Raw genomic sequence first — 19119 nt, 5'->3', positions numbered from 1 at the left:
CATCTATCTATCTATCTATCTATCTATCTATCTATCTATCTATCTATCTATCTATCTATCTATCTATCTATATATATATATATATATATATATATATATATATATATATATATATATATATATATGTGTCTTAATTAGATTATCCAAAAAAAATAGTGCTCAATACCGTGGTAGAGCGTAATATGTATGTGTGGGAAAAATCACAAGACAATTTCATCTCTACAGGCCTGTTTCATGAGGGGTTTCCCTCAATCATCAGGAGATTCTGATCTCCTGATGATTGAGGGAAACCCCTCATGTATGAAATACTTGACTTTCAGTTAATTCTAGCTATATATATATATATATATATATATATTTTTTTATAATACATATAAATAAAAGAAATACTTGTATTTCAGAGTTCCGGAGGCTATCCAGTAGATGGCAGTATTGTCCTGTTTAAGAGTGTCACAACATTGCTGTTTACGGCAGACAAACTGCTTTACGGTAGACGAAAACGTGACGTATGTTGTTGTGTGTTGTTACCGCGCTGGGAGGACGTTAATGAAACTGCCTAACAATAAACTCACAAAAGAAACCAAGAACTCGCCCTCGATCATTCTACAGTTATAAAGTGATTGGGCAGGCACGCTGTTTGTATCGTGGGAAAGCGGACGTGAAAACAGACTGTCGCCGTTGTCCCCACTCAGGTCCACATGGAGCTGGAGGGGGCGTGGCCTCCAGCTCCGGCTGAATTCCGGGAGTTTATCGGGAGAAAATTTCTTCCGGAAGGTTTTCGGGAGAGGCGCTGAATTCCGTGAGTCTCCCGGTAAAACCGGGAGGGTAGGCAAGTATGGTAATATCAGTGTGATGTAGTATCAGTGTAATGTAATATCAGTGTGATGTAGTATCAGTGTGATGTAGTATCAGTGTAATGTAATATCAGTGTGATGTAGTATCAGTGTAATGTAATATCAGTGTGATGTAGTATCAGTGTGATGTAGTATCAGTGTAATGTAATATCAGTGTGATGTAGTATCAGTGTAATGTAATATCAGTGTGATGTAGTATCAGTGTGATGTAGTATCAGTGTGATGTAATATCAGTGTGATGTAGTATCAGTGTAATGTAATATCAGTGTGATGTAGTATCAGTGTGATGTAGTATCAGTGTGATGTAATATCAGTGTGACGTAGTATCAGTGTAATGCAGGAATCATCCATCCATCCATCTTCAACCGCTTATCCGGAATCGGGTCGCGGGGACAGCAGCTCCAGCAAAGACCCCCAGACTTCCCTCTCCAGAGCAACATTTGCGACTTCCTCCTGGGGAATCCCGAAGCGTTCCCAGGCCAGAGAGGAGATGTAATCCCCCCATCTGGTCCTTGGCCTGCCGCGGGGCCTCCTCCCAGTGGGACGTGCAGGAATCAGTGTGATGTAATATCAGTGTGATGTAGTATCAGTGTGATGTAATATCAGTGTGATGTAGTATCAGTGTGATGTATATATATATATCAGTGTGATGTATATATATATATATATATATATATATATATATATATATATATATATATATATATATATATATATATATATATATATATATATATATATATATATATATATATATATATATATAATCCATATATATCCTTCTGATAATTATAGTTTTTTGGTATTTTTATAATATTACCATGTGACCCCGGGAGGGACCAGTGGTAGAACATGGATGGATAATAATAATGATAATAATAATAATAATAATAATAATAATAATAATAATAATAATAATAGTTATATCTAGGTCAATATTGCATACAAGTTGAATGTGGTAATTCTTTCTTCCTTGGGTGCTGGATTGTATGGCTTCTGATATAAAGCCACTATTTACACCTTCTTGCACATTGACTTGATGTGAGTCTCATGCAGCTGTGATGTCACACCTGTGATGTCACACCTGTGATGTCATTTACAACCAAACAAATCATCCATCATTTAGTGTCATCACCTCGCCACAATCGCTCTCTTCTCCTGCTATTTTTTACTTTGTTCCTGGTGGAGGAAAGTCAAACATTGACATTCTACAGGAAACAGGATCCTTCTGGAATCATAGAAGAATGTTTCTCCCATCCAATCCAATCAATAAAGTAAGTTTATATAGCACATTTAAACAACAAAATGTTTCCAAAGTGCTGCACAACAATATTAAAAAGAAATATGCTGGGAATCACATATAAAGACAGAAAAACAAATGAATGGCTGAGAAAACAAACGCAAGTCCAAGACATTATGAGAACTATCAAAGTAAGTAAGTGGAAGTGGGCTGGACATATCAGGAGAACAGATCATAGATGGACTTCCCTAATGACATCATGGATGGGAGCAGAAATAGAGGAAGACAAAGAGTGAGATGGCGAGATGAAATAGACAAATATTGGGGAACAGTGCAGTGGCAAGGAGGGAGCAGCTAGAGATCAAACACAAACATGCTGAGGCTTTCATCCAGCAGTGGATGACATGATGATGATATATATACAGTATACACGCACACACGCACACACACACACACACACACACACACACACACACACACACACACACACACACACACATATATATATACATATATATATATATATATATATATATATATATATATATATATATATATATATATATATATATATATATATATATATATATACACACACATATACACATATACATATACATTATGTGTATATGTGTGCATATATGTATATATGTGAAAATTAATGTACAGTTTATATATATATATATATATATATATATATATATATATATATATATATATATATATATATATATATATATATATATATATATGTTTATACATATATATATGTATATATATATATATATATATGTTTATACATATATATATATATATATATATATATATATATATATATATATATATATATATATATATATATATATATATATATATATATATATATATATATATATATATATATATATATATATATACTTTTATATACTGTATATTCAAATGGAGAAAAGTGACTTGATGCTTTCTAATATCTGCTGAGTGTGATAAATCTGCATTTTGCCGGCACGTTCCTTCGCTCCCTGGATGACAAATGCGTTGCCAAAATGGCAGATTTGCAATGCATGCTGGGATGCCATTGTGGCTCTCACACACTGGCCATCCCATGGAGGAGCAGTGGTCAGTGGGCGTGGACACAATGCAACACAACTGAACAATGGCTGGAGCTGACAGCAACTGTAATTAATGATCTTTTCTATTTTCACGCAGGAGAATGAGCATCTGACGGAAGTGTTATTAATGAGCGAGAGGAATAATGGCACTTTATTAGAATCTAACAGAGCTCCCCTCAACAAAACACTGAGACACCTTGACAAATGTGCTATCAGATACCATGGGAGCAAAAGCAAAATGTTTGTATTGTGATCATCTTCTTTATTCCCCAGAAAGCATCTGCTTGGGGGCCAAGACGTGGTTCTGCCTCACCAAGACATGGTTCTACTTCACCAAGACATGGTTCTACTTCACCAAGACATGGTTCTACTTCACCAAGACGTGGTTCTGCCTCGCCAAGACGTGGTTCTGCCTCACCAAGACGTGGTTCTGCCTCGCCAAGACGTGGTTCTGCCTCACCAAGACGTGGTTCTGCCTCGCCAAGACATGGTTCTACTTCACCAAGACGTGGTTCTGCCTCGCCAAGACATGGTTCTACTTCACCAAGACGTCGTTCTGCCTCGCCAAGACGTGGTTCTACTTCACCAAGACGTGGTTCTGCCTCGCCAAGACATGGTTCTACTTCACCAAGACGTGGTTCTGCCTCGCCAAGACGTGGTTCTACTTCACCAAGACGTGGTCCTGCCTCGCCAAGACGTGGTTCTGCCTCGCCAAGACGTGGTTCTGCCTCGCCAAGACGTGGTTCTACTTCACCAAGACGTGGTTCTGCCTCGCCAAGACGTAGTTCTACTTCACCAAGACGTGGTTCTGCCTCGCCAAGACATGGTTCTACTTCACCAAGACGTGGTTTTGCCTCGCCAAGACGTGGTTCTACTTCACCAAGACGTGGTTCTGCCTCGCCAAGACGTGGTTCTACTTCACCAAGACGTGGTCCTGCCTCGCCAAGACGTGGTTTTGCCTCACCAAGACGTGGTCCTGCCTCACCAAGACGTGGTCCTGCCTCGCCAAGAAGTGGTCCTCCCTTGCCAAGACGTGGTTCTGCCTCACCAAGACGTGGTTCTGCCTCACCAAGACGTGGTTCTGCCTCACCAAGACGTGGTTTTGCCTCACCAAGACGTGGTCCTGCCTCACCAAGACGTGGTTCTGCCTCGCCAAGACGTGGTTCTACTTCACCAAGACGTGGTTCTGCCTCGCCAAGACGTAGTTCTACTTCACCAAGACGTGGTTCTGCCTCGCCAAGACATGGTTCTACTTCACCAAGACGTGGTTTTGCCTCGCCAAGACGTGGTTCTACTTCACCAAGACGTGGTTCTGCCTCGCCAAGACGTGGTTCTGCCTCGCCAAGACGTGGTTCTACTTCACCAAGACGTGGTTCTGCCTCGCCAAGACGTAGTTCTACTTCACCAAGACGTGGTTCTGCCTCGCCAAGACATGGTTCTACTTCACCAAGACGTGGTTTTGCCTCGCCAAGACGTGGTTCTGCCTCGCCAAGACGTGGTTCTACTTCACCAAGATGTGGTTCTACTTCACCAAGACGTGGTTCTGCCTCGCCAAGACGTGGTTCTACTTCACCAAGACGTGGTTCTGCCTCGCCAAGACGTGGTTCTACTTCATCAAGACGTGGTTCTGCCTCGCCAAGACGTGGTTCTACTTCACCAAGACGTGGTTCTGCCTCGCCAAGACGTGGTTCTATTTCACCAAGACGTGGTTCTGCCTCGCCAAGACGTGGTTCTACTTCACCAAGACGTGGTTCTGCCTCGCCAAGACATGGTTCTACTTCACCAAGACGTGGTTCTGCCTCGCCAAGACGTGGTTTTGCCTCACCAAGACGTGGTCCTGCCTCACCAAGACGTGGTCCTGCCTCGCCAAGAAGTGGTCCTCCCTTGCCAAGACGTGGTTCTGCCTCACCAAGACGTGGTTCTGCCTCACCAAGACGTGGTTCTGCCTCACCAAGACGTGGTTTTGCCTCACCAAGACGTGGTCCTGCCTCACCAAGACGTGGTCCTGCCTCGCCAAGACGTGGTCCTCCCTTGCCAAGACGTGGTTCTGCCTCACCAAGACATGGTTCTGCCTCACCAAGACGTGGTCCTGCCTCGCCAAGACATGGTCCTGCATCACCAAGACGTGGTCCTCCCTTGCCAAGACGTGGTTCTTTCTCACCAAGACATGGTTCTGCCTCACCAAGACATGGTTCTGCCTCACCAAGACATGGTTCTGCCTCACCAAGACATGGTTCTGCCTCACCAAGACGTGGTTCTGCCTCACCAAGACATGGTTCTGCCTCACCAAGACATGGTTCTGCCTCACCAAGACGTGGTCCTGCCTCACCAAGACGTGGTTCTGCCTCACCAAGACGTGGTCCTGCCTCAACAAGACGTGGTTCTGCCTTGCCAAGACATGGTTCTGCCTCACCAAGATGTGGTCCTGCCTCGCCAAGACGTGGTCCTCCCTTGCCAAGACGTGGTCCTGCCTCACCAAGACATGGTTCTGCCTCACCAAGACATGGTTCTGCATCACCAAGACGTGGTCCTACTTCACCAAGACATGGTTCTGTCTCACCAAGACATGGTTCTGCCTCACCAAGACGTGGTCCTGCCTCACCAAGACATGGTTCTGCCTCACCAAGACATGGTTCTGCCTCACCAAGACGTGGTTCTGCCTCACCAAGACATGGTTCTGCCTCACCAAGACATGGTTCTGCCTCACCAAGACGTGGTTCTGCCTCACCAAGACGTGGTCCTGCCTCGCCAAGACGTGGTTCTGCCTCACCAAGACATGGTTCTGCCTCACCAAGACATGGTTCTGCCTCACCAAGACGTGGTTCTGCCTCACCAAGACATGGTTCTGCCTCACCAAGACGTGGTTCTGCCTCACCAAGACATGGTTCTGCCTCACCAAGACATGGTTCTGCCTCACCAAGACGTGGTTCTGCTTCTGCCTCACCAAGACGTGGTTCTGCCTCACCAAGACATGGTTCTGCCTCACCAAGACGTGGTTCTGCCTCACCAAGACGTGGTCCTGCCTCACCAAGACATGGTTCTGCCTCACCAAGACATGGTTCTGCCTCACCAAGACATGGTTCTGCCTCACCAAGACGTGGTTCTGCCTCACCAAGACATGGTTCTGCCTCACCAAGACATGGTTCTGCCTCACCAAGACGTGGTTCTGCCTCACCAAGACATGGTTCTGCCTCACCAAGACATGGTTCTGCCTCACCAAGACGTGGTCCTGCCTCGCCAAGACGTGGTTCTGCCTCACCAAGACATGGTTCTGCCTCACCAAGACGTGGTCCTGCCTCGCCAAGACGTGGTTCTGCCTCACCAAGACGTGGTCCTGCCTCGCCAAGACGTGGTCCTGCCTCGCCAAGACGTGGTTCTGCCTCACCAAGACATGGTTCTGCCTCACCAAGACGTGGTCCTGCCTCGCCAAGACGTGGTTCTGCCTCACCAAGACGTGGTCCTGCCTCACCAAGACGTGGTTCTGCCTCACCAAGACATGGTTCTGCCTCACCAAGACATGGTTCTGCCTCACCAAGACGTGGTCCTGCCTCGCCAAGACGTGGTTCTGCCTCACCAAGACATGGTTCTGCCTCACCAAGACGTGGTCCTGCCTCGCCAAGACGTGGTTCTGCCTCACCAAGACGTGGTCCTGCCTCGCCAAGACGTGGTCCTGCCTCGCCAAGACGTGGTTCTGCCTCACCAAGACATGGTTCTGCCTCACCAAGACGTGGTCCTGCCTCGCCAAGACGTGGTTCTGCCTCACCAAGACGTGGTCCTGCCTCACCAAGACGTGGTCCTGCCTCGCCAAGACGTGATCCTGCCTCGCCAAGACGTGGTCCTACCTCACCAAGACATGGTTCTGCCTCACCAAGACATGGTTCTGCCTCGCCAAGACGTGGTCCTACTTCACCAAGACGTGGTCCTGTCTCACCAAGACATGGTTCTGCATCACCAAGACGTGGTCCTGCCTCGCCTTGCTGTCTGCAGGAAGACAACAGGAAGTCACATGTCCAAGTAGGCATCTTCCACACTGGAATTAAGACAGATTTACACTTACTGAAATGCCGTTAAATATGATCGTTTTGATGGATTTGAGTTATGACTCAAGTCTAGGTGTCAAACTATTTAGCCTGTTGCCTTCCCTCGTTGCCAGCGGACAATCTTTCAAGAAAAAAGGGGAGCAAAACAAGCACAACAAACTCAAAATAGAAACATAAAACATTGAATCAGCATCATAAGGAAGGCCACACTGGGAGATAAACTCCCCTGATTGGCAATCAGGGGCAGGTGAGACTCCTGATTGGCAATCAGGGACAGGTGAGACTCCTGATTGGCAATCAGGGGCAGGTGAGACTCCTGATTGGCAATCAGGGACAGGTGAGCCTCTTAATTGGCAATCAGGGACAGGTGAGTAGAAGAGTGCACATTAGCAGTGGTAAAGTCACAGCCAGGCGGAGCATAAACAGGAAGAGGAGCTACAATAAGAGCGCTGGACAGGAAAAAAGAAAAGCAACATAAAAGACGGAAACAAATGTGCTTTTATTTCCATGACACCATGTTTCTGTCAGGGGTTTCAATCATGGACGTATTTATTCATTCTTTCTACCTTATTATCATGTTCATCTTTTATTGAATTCATCACAACTAATGATGAGTTAACGACAGACAAAAAGCAATTAGTCACAATGAGCTATTTTGTCTTTGGCCACCTAACAATTTGATCCATTTAAGATTCCTGAGGCGAGGATTGGATTGAGGATGGATTGTGGATTGTTGCAAAGTGTTATTTGGTACAATAATTACAATGAAGCTCCTCCTGGTTCCACGGAGAAGGCCTACAAACATGTTTTTTTTAATTTAGGTTTTTATTTATTGGAAATTTCCAAAACTCAAATTCTAATAATTTTTGAATGGAGATGAATACAAATTTGGATGTGAATCTATTTTAGTGCCTGACTATATTTCCCTTCATTCCTTTGGGGAAAGTTCCTGAATGAAGGTGGAACCCAAAGTGAGATGATTGGAGCTTCTATGTTTCTGCATCTTCCAGATTGCTAGCAAAGGAAGTCTCAAAGTGAGATGATTGGAGCTTCTATGTTTCTGCATCTTCCAGAGTGCTAGCAAAGGAAGTGTCAAAGTGAGATGATTGGAGCTTCTATGTTTCTGCATCTTCCAGAGTGCTAGCAAAGGAAGTGTCAAAGTGAGATGATTGGAGCTTCTATGTTTCTGCATCTTCCAGAGTGCTAGCAAAGGAAGTCTCAAAGTGAGATGATTGGAGCTTCTATGTTTCTGCATCTTCCAGAGTGCTAGCAAAGGAAGTCTCAAAGTGAGATGATTGGAACTTCTAAGTTTCAGCATCTTCCAGAGTGCTAGCAAAGGAAGTGTCAAAGTGAGATGATTGGAGCTTCTATGTTTCTGCATCTTCCAGAGTGCTAGCAAAGGAAGTGTCAAAGTGAGATGATTGGAGCTTCTATGTTTCTGCATCTTCCAGAGTGCTAGCAAAGGAAGTCTCAAAGTGAGATGATTGGAGCTTCTAAGTTTCAGCATCTTCCAGAGTGCTAGCAAAGGAAGTGTCAAAGTGAGATGATTGGAGCTTCTATGTTTCTGCATCTTCCAGAGTGCTAGCAAAGGAAGTGTCAAAGTGAGATGATTGGAGCTTCTAAGTTTCAGCATCTTCCAGAGTGCTAGCAAAGGAAGTCTCAAAGTGAGATGATTGGAGCTTCTAAGTTTCAGCATCTTCCAGAGTGCTAGCAAAGGAAGTGTCAAAGTGAGATGATTGGAGCTTCTATGTTTCTGCATCTTCCAGAGTGCTAGCAAAGGAAGTGTCAAAGTGAGATGATTGGAGCTTCTATGTTTCTGCATCTTCCAGAGTGCTAGCAAAGGAAGTGTCAAAGTGAGATGATTGGAGCTTCTATGTTTCTGCATCTTCCAGAGTGCTAGCAAAGGAAGTGTCAAAGTGAGATGATCGGAGCTTCTATGTTTCTGCATCTTCCAGAGTGCTAGCAAAGGAAGTCTCAAAGTGAGATGATTGGAGCTTCTAAGTTTCTGCATCTTCCAGAGTGCTAGCAAAGGAAGTGTCAAAGTGAGATGATTGGAGCTTCTAAGTTTCTGCATCTTCCAGAGTGCTAGCAAAGGAAGTGTCAAAGTGAGATGATTGGAGCTTCTATGTTTCTGCATCTTCCAGAGTGCTAGCAAAGGAAGTGTCAAAGTGAGATGATTGGAGCTTCTATGTTTCTGCATCTTCCAGAGTGCTAGCAAAGGAAGTGTCAAAGTGAGATGATTGGAGCTTCTATGTTTCTGCATCTTCCAGAGTGCTAGCAAAGGAAGTGTCAAAGTGAGATGATTGGAGCTTCTATGTTTCTGCATCTTCCAGAGTGCTAGCAAAGGAAGTGTCAAAGTGAGATGATTGGAGCTTCTATGTTTCTGCATCTTCCAGAGTGCTAGCAAAGGAAGTGTCAAAGTGAGATGATTGGAGCTTCTATGTTTCTGCATCTTCCAGAGTGCTAGCAAAGGAAGTGTCAAAGTGAGATGATTGGAGCTTCTATGTTTCTGCATCTTCCAGAGTGCTAGCAAAGGAAGTGTCAAAGTGAGATGATTGGAGCTTCTATGTTTCTGCATCTTCCAGAGTGCTAGCAAAGGAAGTCTCAAAGCATCTCCAGAAAGGAGCAAAAACCCACTTTTTTTCCCCTTCCCCTCCCGCCGGTGTTATTGATTCTCATCCAGCGACTTGCACGCCATTATGTTTGTTTGACGAGTTAAAAGAATTCTCCTTCATTTCCAACACTTCTCCAGATCAGAGCGGCCACTTGGCGCTTTGTGGACGCTTCCAAGTGAAGCCCAGCTGCAGACGCCATCAAAAGAAGGCGGGGAATGTGATATTAGCCACAAAACCCGGAGAGAAACATCATTTCCTTGACTGCTGTTTGTGTTTGTGGAGCAGCTGTGTGCTCATACAGCTTTCACTTTCACTTCATTCCGCATGTGCTTATTGGCAATATGCTAATGACATCCGCCATAATTAGTGGACTTCTTCTCATGGTTATTCCAGCGGCCTGAGCCGTCACTGAGGTAACCAGGAAAGTGCCAGAACAAACATTTGACAGTTTGAAGTGCGAGGAGAGAAGGAAAGCTTGTGATCAGCACAGGAAGACAAGCACATTCTCTTTCATTTTCACTTCAACGTCTTTCACTCAAATAACAAATTGCTTCATGTCTTCTTGCAGCAGCTTTCATTCTTTTCTGGCCTTCAAAATAATGTCCAAAAACTGTTTTTTAGCCCGCAACATTTCATGTGTTTGCATTTTAATGACATCTAAATATGAAAACAGTACCAGTGTTATTTAAAAAAAAAAGTGGCAGCTAAAAAGTATTGAAGTTTTCACAACATATTGCTGTAAATGTAAAAAAAAGTTAACATTTGTGTTGTTTTTATTTTGACACTGATCTGCCAGTTTACCTTTAAAGGCCTACTGAAATGAGATGTTCTTATTTAAACGGGAATAGCAGGTCCATTCTATGTGTCATACTTGATCATTTCGCAATATTGCCATATTTTTGCTGAAAGGATTTAGTAGAGAACATCAACAATAAAATTTGCGACTTTTGGTCGCTGATAAAAAAGCCTTGGCTGTAGCGGAAGTAGCGTGACGTCACAGCTTGTGGAGCTCCTCACATCTGCACATTGTTTACAATCATGGCCACCAGCAGCGAGAGCGATTCGGACTGAGAAAGCGACGATTTCCCCATTAATTTGAGCCAGGATGAAAGATTTGTGGATGAGGAAAGTGAGAGTGAAGGACTAGAGGGCAGTGGAAGCGATTCAGATAGGGAAGATGCTGTGAGAGTGACCTGATATTCAGCTGGGAATGACTACAACAGTAAATAAACACAAGACATATATATACTCTATTAGCCACAACACAACCAGGCTTATATTTAATATGCCACATAACAAACACCTCCCCCCTCCCGTCCATATAACCCACCAATACAACTACAACACCCGCACAACACACTCAATCCCACAGCCCAAAGTAGCGTTCACCTCCGCAAAGTTCATACAGCACATATATTTCCCCAAAGTTATGTACGTGACATGCACATAGCGGCACGCACGGACGGGCAAGCGATCAAATGTTTGGAAGCCACAGCTGCGTACTCACGGTAGCGTGTATCCAACTCAAAGTCCTCCTGGTAAGAGTCCCTTTTGTCCCATCTCCACAAGCATGCGTATCCAACTCAAAGTCCTCCTGGTAAGAGTCTCTGTTGTCCCAGTTCCCCACAGGCCAATGGTAAAGCTTGACTGTCATCATTCGGGAATGTAAACAATGAAACACCAGCTACGACGTAGCCGCTACGTGTTTGTGTTGCTGCAGCCGGCCGCTAATACACCGCTTCCCACCTACGTGACGTCACAAGCGGTAGTGCTGCTCACAATTCCCCATCATTCACAAACAAGGATGGGGCGAGGGTCACCACTTTGTCAACAAATGCCTGAGCAAATTGTTGAACAGTTTAAGAACAACCTTTCTCAAGCAGCTATTGCAAGGAATTGAGGGATTTCACCATCTACGCTCCGTAATATCATCAAAGGGTTGAGAGAATGTGGAGAAATCACTGCACGTAAGCAGCTAAGCCCGTGACCTTCCATCCCTCAGGCTGTACTGCATCAACAAGCCACATCAGTGTGTAAAGGATATCACCACATGGAACACTTCAGAAAGCCACTGTCAGTAACTACAGTTGGTCACTACATCTGTAAGTGCAAGTTAAAACTCTCCTATGCAAGGCGAAAACCGTTTATCAACAACACCCAGAAACACTTGGCTGGGCCTGAGCTCATCTAAGATGGACTGATACAAAGTGGAAAAGTGTTCTGTGGTCTGACGAGTCCACATTTCAAATTGTTTTTGGAAACTGTGGACGTGGTGTCCTCCGGACCAAAGAGGAAAAGAACCATCCGGATTGTTCTAGGCGCAAAGTGTAAAAGGCAGCATGTGTGATGGTATGGGGGTGTATTAGTGGCCAAGACATGGGTAACTTACACATCTGTGAAGGCACCATTAATGCTGAAAGGTACATACAGCTTTTGGAGCAACATATGTTGCCATCCAAGCAACGTTACCATGGACGCCCCTGCTTATTTCAGCAAGACAATGCCAAGCCACGTGTTACATCAAGGTGGCTTCATAGTAAAAGAGTGCGGGTACTAGACTGGCCTGCCTGTAGTCCAGACATTGAAAATGTGTGGCACCTGCAATGTGAGAAGGGAGACCCCCGGACTGTTGAACAACTTAAGCTGTACATCAAGCAAGAATGGGAAAGAATTCCACTTCAAAAATGTGTCTCCTCACTTCCCAAACCAAAACTGAGTGTTGTTCAAAGGAAAGGCCATGTAACACAGTGGTGAACATGCCCTTTCCCAACTACTTTGGCACGTGTTGCAGCCATGAAATTCTAAGTTAATGATTATTTGCAACAAAAAAAAAAAAAAGTTTATGAGTTTGAACATGAAATATGTTGTCTTTGTAGCATATTCAACTGAATATGGCTTGAAAAGGATTTGCAAATCATTGTATTCCGTTTATATTTACATCTAACACCATTTACCAACTCATATGGAAACGGGGTTTGTACATTTATATGTATATGTATACATACACATAAATGTGTATATTGATGTGTGTATATGTACAGTATGTATGTGTGTATATGTATGTATATATATTACTATATACATATCTGTATGTGTATATGTATGTATATATATTACTATATGCATATGTATGTATATATATACATATGTGTATGTGTATATGTATGTATATATATCTGTATGTGTATATGTATATGTATCCATACATTTGGCCAGCCCTGATGTACATGTAGACTCGTGATGACAACAGGGTGCAGTTAAAGTGGAGGGAAGATGGCCATGAAACATAAGAGAAATCCTGCCCTAATTGGCAGCCGACTCATTTGGCGCGGCGAGTGCGAGCGAATCATTTGCATGAGCAGATTGTCGTGGGAGGACGTGCAGGTGCAGGTGCAGGTGCAGGTGGACAACAGGCTAATCACCTGGCCAGCCATAAAGTCTTTGCAAAGTGCTGTCAATTACAGCACATGTTGATAATATACTGGACACTTCTGCACTTTTATGAGCTAGTAAAAGCTGGCCTTCCCCACGTCACAGCCCTGGCCTTCTAATTGACAACACCATCCCAGGAACGGTGTGGCGAGCCATCTAATGGAGCGTGTGTGTTTGCACCTGCAGTGTGCTTTATGCAGCGGCGCCTGTTAGCAGCACCGTGTCCACTGCTCCTACGCTGACAGATGCAGTCAAACGCTGCTCATTACAAGCTCACCACCAGCGTAATGAAGGTGTGGCGGACAGGTAACGCTGCGGGAGTGTCCTGTGACCTTTTCCATCAGGTAAATAGTGACTGACGCCAGCAGCTTCCTGCTGGAGAAGAAGTAACACACCAAGACAAGAATTCTCATCTTTTAGGAACTAACTTGACTTGAAATGTTTCAAACACATCAAATAAGAACGTTAGCTTAAGCATCTCTCAGATTCTTTGCTTGAACTCGGGCTGTCAATCTTTGGGCACCAAACAATTCCATCTGATTCCTGGGGTGATGATTCCGTTAAACATTGAGTTCAAACTGCTTCTTGCAATGTAGGATTTGCTCTAAGAATTGTGAGGAGACTTTTCAAAACAGGCCACAAGAAAACTCTCCGCCCGAAATCTGAGCCCATTTTGTGAATTAACCGCCTCTTCCGAATAACCTTCTGTGTCCAAATAGTCGCCCATGAGCTGTTATTTGCATCATTTACATTCAAATGATACTGGGCTTGCGTTTGCTGCAGTATTATTGTTTTGATGGTTTTATAGAGTACTTGGTACCATCATTTTATTTTTTCCTGTATGCTGCTTTATTTCAAACTTGGAGTACTGTAGCCTTTATGTTATGTAAGTGACAGTATTATTCTTCTGTTTTGATGGTGGCTTTTATACTTCAGTACTTGGGACCATTATTTTATTGTTCCCGGTAGGCTGCTTTATTTAAAAAGTGTATTTATTTTTAGTATTGGTATTGTATTTGACAATTGTTGCACTACTGCCATGTTGAGGCCTTGTTGATGTCTTGTCTTGTGATAACTACCTCATGTTGATCTCTTGTTTTTTTGTTTGTATGTTTACAATAGCTTTTACATTTTAAGTTTTTTGTACAAAAAAAAAATACTGGACAGTAACCATTGTAACCAATTAATGGCCTGGTGCAGGCTTGTGGAAAAATAAATAAAAGCCTTGTGCAAATAACCGCCTGCTTCTTTTAAACGCCTGTCTCCAAAATCGATTTTGTGAATTAAACGCCCGGGCTACTATTTGGTAATATACAGTATATATATATATATATATATATATATATATATATATATATATATATATATATATATATATATATATATATATATATATATATATATATATATAAATTGTTGCGTCGACCAGCATTCCTCCAATGGGGAATTCAAATTGCTAGTCTCTCCCAGATTCTTTTTATGGCAATACGCTGATGTTTATATTCAATCTCCAGGCAATAGTTGGTATTTTGTAGTTTATTCTCAAAGCTTAGAGGACAAACCTGAGACCAACCCAGCACCCAAGCGTTCCCTAGCCCGGTCCAGATCGGTCTACCAAAACCCCGGAACTCCTGTCTACTTCCTCCTTCTCCTGTCCCCCCCACCTGCTGTTTCCCCAGTCTAGCTGTGCTCCTTATCTTAGGAATGTAATGGCAGTCTCACCAAAGACAGCACTCTGACTCTAACCAAGGACACTCCAATCCAAGCACTTTGTACCACACGAGACATTAGCTGATGTAAATATGACTATAGGAGTTTTTAGAAAGAAGTAACACTTAAATATGGATATGTTTCCAACAATATATATATATATATATATATATATATATATTTATATATACTGTATATGTGTGTGTGTGTGTGTGTGTGTGTGTGTGTGTGTGTGTGTGTGTGTGTGTGTGTGTGTGTGTAATTTTTAGCCATTTTTGAAAATGATAAATCGATTTAGAATAGGAATGAAAAAGAATCACAATTGGGATGTGAATTTATTTTTGTAAAGCCCTGCTTTTAACATGAATTGATAATAAATGATATAATCACACAATCTATGTTATGGCATCCAGTTTGATTGCAGTTTATAGAATTTCATTTTTAAGATAATATATTTCCATGGATGTTGTTCATTACATTACTTTTTTCAATCATTGTGTATTATTTATGTACAAAATGTTGCGCAGGTCAGATTGTGGACGCTGGCGGGTCGGACCCCTGCTGTGTAGGAACGCCATGTAGTCAAAGATGGACTGAAGTATAAAAGATGGACAAATGAAAGATGTCTTCATTTTTCATGTAATCAATGCTGAAATAGTTTGATGTTCAAGTGGTATGTCAAATGTAAAACAAAGGAGACAAGATGACTGTGACGCACAAGTTCAAGCTTCAAGATAATAATTGCCATAAAACATAGTTTTACTCCGCATACAGACACACACAAACATAGTTTTACTCCGCATACAGACACACAAAAACATAGTTTTACTCCGCATACAGACACACAAAAACATAGTTTTACTCCGCATACAGACACACACAAACATAGTTTTACTCCGCATACAGACACACAAAAACATAGTTTTACTCCGCATACAGACACACAAAAACATAGTTTTACTCCGCATACAGACACACAAAAACATAGTTTTACTCCGCATACAGACACACAAAAACATAGTTTTACTCCGCATACAGACACACAAAAACATAGTTTTACTCCGCATACAGACACACAAAAACATAGTTTTACTCCGCATACAGACACACAAAAACATAGTTTTACTCCGCATACAGACACACAAACATAGTTTTACTCCGCATACAGACACACAAACATAGTTTTACTCCGCATACAGACACACAAACATAGTTTTACTCCGCATACAGACACACACAAACATAGTTTTACTCCGCATACAGACACAAAAAACATAGTTTTACTCCGCATACAGACACACAAAAACATAGTTTTACTCCGCATACAGACACACAAAAACATAGTTTTACTCCGCATACAGACACACAAACATAGTTTTACTACGCATACAGACACACACAAACATAGTTTTACTCCGCATACAGACACACAAAAACATAGTTTTACTCCGCATACAGACACACAAAAACATAGTTTTACTCCGCATACAGACACACAACCTGCGATGAGGTGGCGACTTGTCCAGGGTGTACCCCGCCTTCCGCCCGATTGTAGCTGAGATAGGCTCCAGCGCCCCCCGCGACCCCGAAGGGAATAAGCGGTAGAAAATGGATGGATGGATGGACACACAAACATAGTTTTACTACGCATACAGACACACACAAACATAGTTTTACTCCGCATACAAACACACACAAACATAGTTTTACTCCGCATACAGACACACAAAAACATAGTTTTACTCCGCATACAGACACACAAAAACATAGTTTTACTCCGCATACAGACACACAAAAACATAGTTTTACTCCGCATACAGACACACAAAAACATAGTTTTACTACGCATACAGACACACACAAACATAGTTTTACTCCGCATACAGACACACAAAAACATAGTTTTACTCCGCATACAGACACACAAAAACATAGTTTTACTCCGCATACAGACACACAAAAACATAGTTTTACTCCGCATACAGACACACAAAAACATAGTTTTACTCCGCATACAGACACACAAAAACATAGTTTTACTCCGCATACAGACACACAAAAACATAGTTTTACTCCGCATACAGACACACAAAAACATAGTTTTACTCCGCATACAGACACACAAAAACATAGTTTTACTCCGCATACAGACACACAAAAACATAGTTTTATTCTGCATACAGACACACAAAAACATAGTTTTACTCCGCATACAGACACACAAAAACATAGTTTTACTCCGCATACAGACACACAAAAACATAGTTTTACTCCGCATACAGACACACATAAACATAGTTTTACTCCGCATACAGACACACAAAAACATAGTTTTACTCCGCATACAGACACACAAAAACATAGTTTTACTCCGCATACAGACACACAAAAACATAGTTTTACTCTGCATACAGACACACAAAAACATAGTTTTACTCCGCATACAGACACACAAAAACATAGTTTTACTCCGCATACAGACACACAAAAACATAGTTTTACTCCGCATACAGACACACATAAACATAGTTTTACTCCGCATACAGACACACAAAAACATAGTTTTACTCCGCATACAGACACACAAAAACATAGTTTTACTCCGCATACAGACACACAAAAACATAGTTTTACTCCGCATACAGACACACAAAAACATAGTTTTACTCCGCATACAGACACACAAAAACATAGTTTTACTCCGCATACAGACACACATAAACATAGTTTTACTCTGCATACAGACACACAAAAACATAGTTTTACTCCACATACAGACACACAAAAACATAGTTTTACTCCGCATACAGACACACAAAAACATAGTTTTACTCCGCATACAGACACACACAAACATAGTTTTACTCCGCATACAGACACACAAAAACATAGTTTTACTACGCATACAGACACACACAAACATAGTTTTACTCCGCATACAGACACACAAAAACATAGTTTTACTCCGCATACAGACACACAAAAACATAGTTTTACTCCGCATACAGACACACAAAAACATAGTTTTACTCCACATACAGACACAAAAAAACATAGTTTTACTCCGCATACAGACACACAAAAACATAGTTTTACTCCGCATACAGACACACAAAGAGGTTTACGAGTGGTTTGAGCTCTCGGCAATAAGAAATATCCAAAGCCTCTCAAGTTATGAGCCTGCACTCGTCTTATAAAAAATGTTGTAGATTAGGTGGCAATAATTTGTTAAAAGCTTTATATAAGATTATTAATGTATTATATTTAACAAGGTCATCAAATTTGAGCAACTTTGATTGCATAAACAGATGATGAGTATGTTCTAAATAACCAACGTTGTGAATGATCTTTTCTGTAGTATGATCAGAGGATGAATTGTGTTGTGGTAAGTATTCCCCCATACTTCAACACAGTATGTAAGGTATGGCAGTACCAAGGTGCAGTATAGAGTACGGAGTGCATTTTCATTGAGGTATAGTTTTGCTTTGTTTATAATTGAGAGGCTTTTGGAGATTTTTGTTTTAATGTGTCTGACATGAGGTTTCCATGATAGTTTACTATCAATTATTACTCCCAAAAATGTATTCTTATTTATGATTTCAATTTGGGTACCATCAATACTTATTTTCTGTTCAGGCGTTATGTTGCGATTTCCAAACATTACTATCTTAGTTTTATTTATATTCAAAGATCATTTATTTGTGTCCATCCATTTTTTGACTATGTTTAGTTCTGTGTTTACTGTATTTATGAGCTCATTATAGCCATCAATACTGTAGAATATATTTGTGTCGTCTGCAAATAGTATACATTTCAGTACTTTGGATGTATTAAACATATCATTAATATATACATTTAACAGTTTTGGCCCCAACACGGACCCTTGGGGGACACCACAAGCAATGCCAAGAGTAGTAGATAAAAATGTACCCATTTTTACAAACTGTGCCCTCCCTGTTAAATCACTTTTGAAGCAGTCACCAGCCACCCCCCTAATTCCATATCTTCCCATTTGATGTAGTAGAATTGAATGATTAATGGTATCAAAGGCTTTCTTTAGGTCAATAAAAATAGCAACTGCATATCTTTTATGCTCCAGTGCATTAGTCATTTCCTCAA

This window comes from Entelurus aequoreus, linkage group LG19 (assembly GCF_033978785.1).
Source record: "Entelurus aequoreus isolate RoL-2023_Sb linkage group LG19, RoL_Eaeq_v1.1, whole genome shotgun sequence".
NCBI lineage: Eukaryota > Metazoa > Chordata > Actinopteri > Syngnathiformes > Syngnathidae > Entelurus > Entelurus aequoreus.
The sequence above is the reverse complement of the archived record's forward strand: the minus strand, read 5'-3'. Positions refer to the sequence as shown.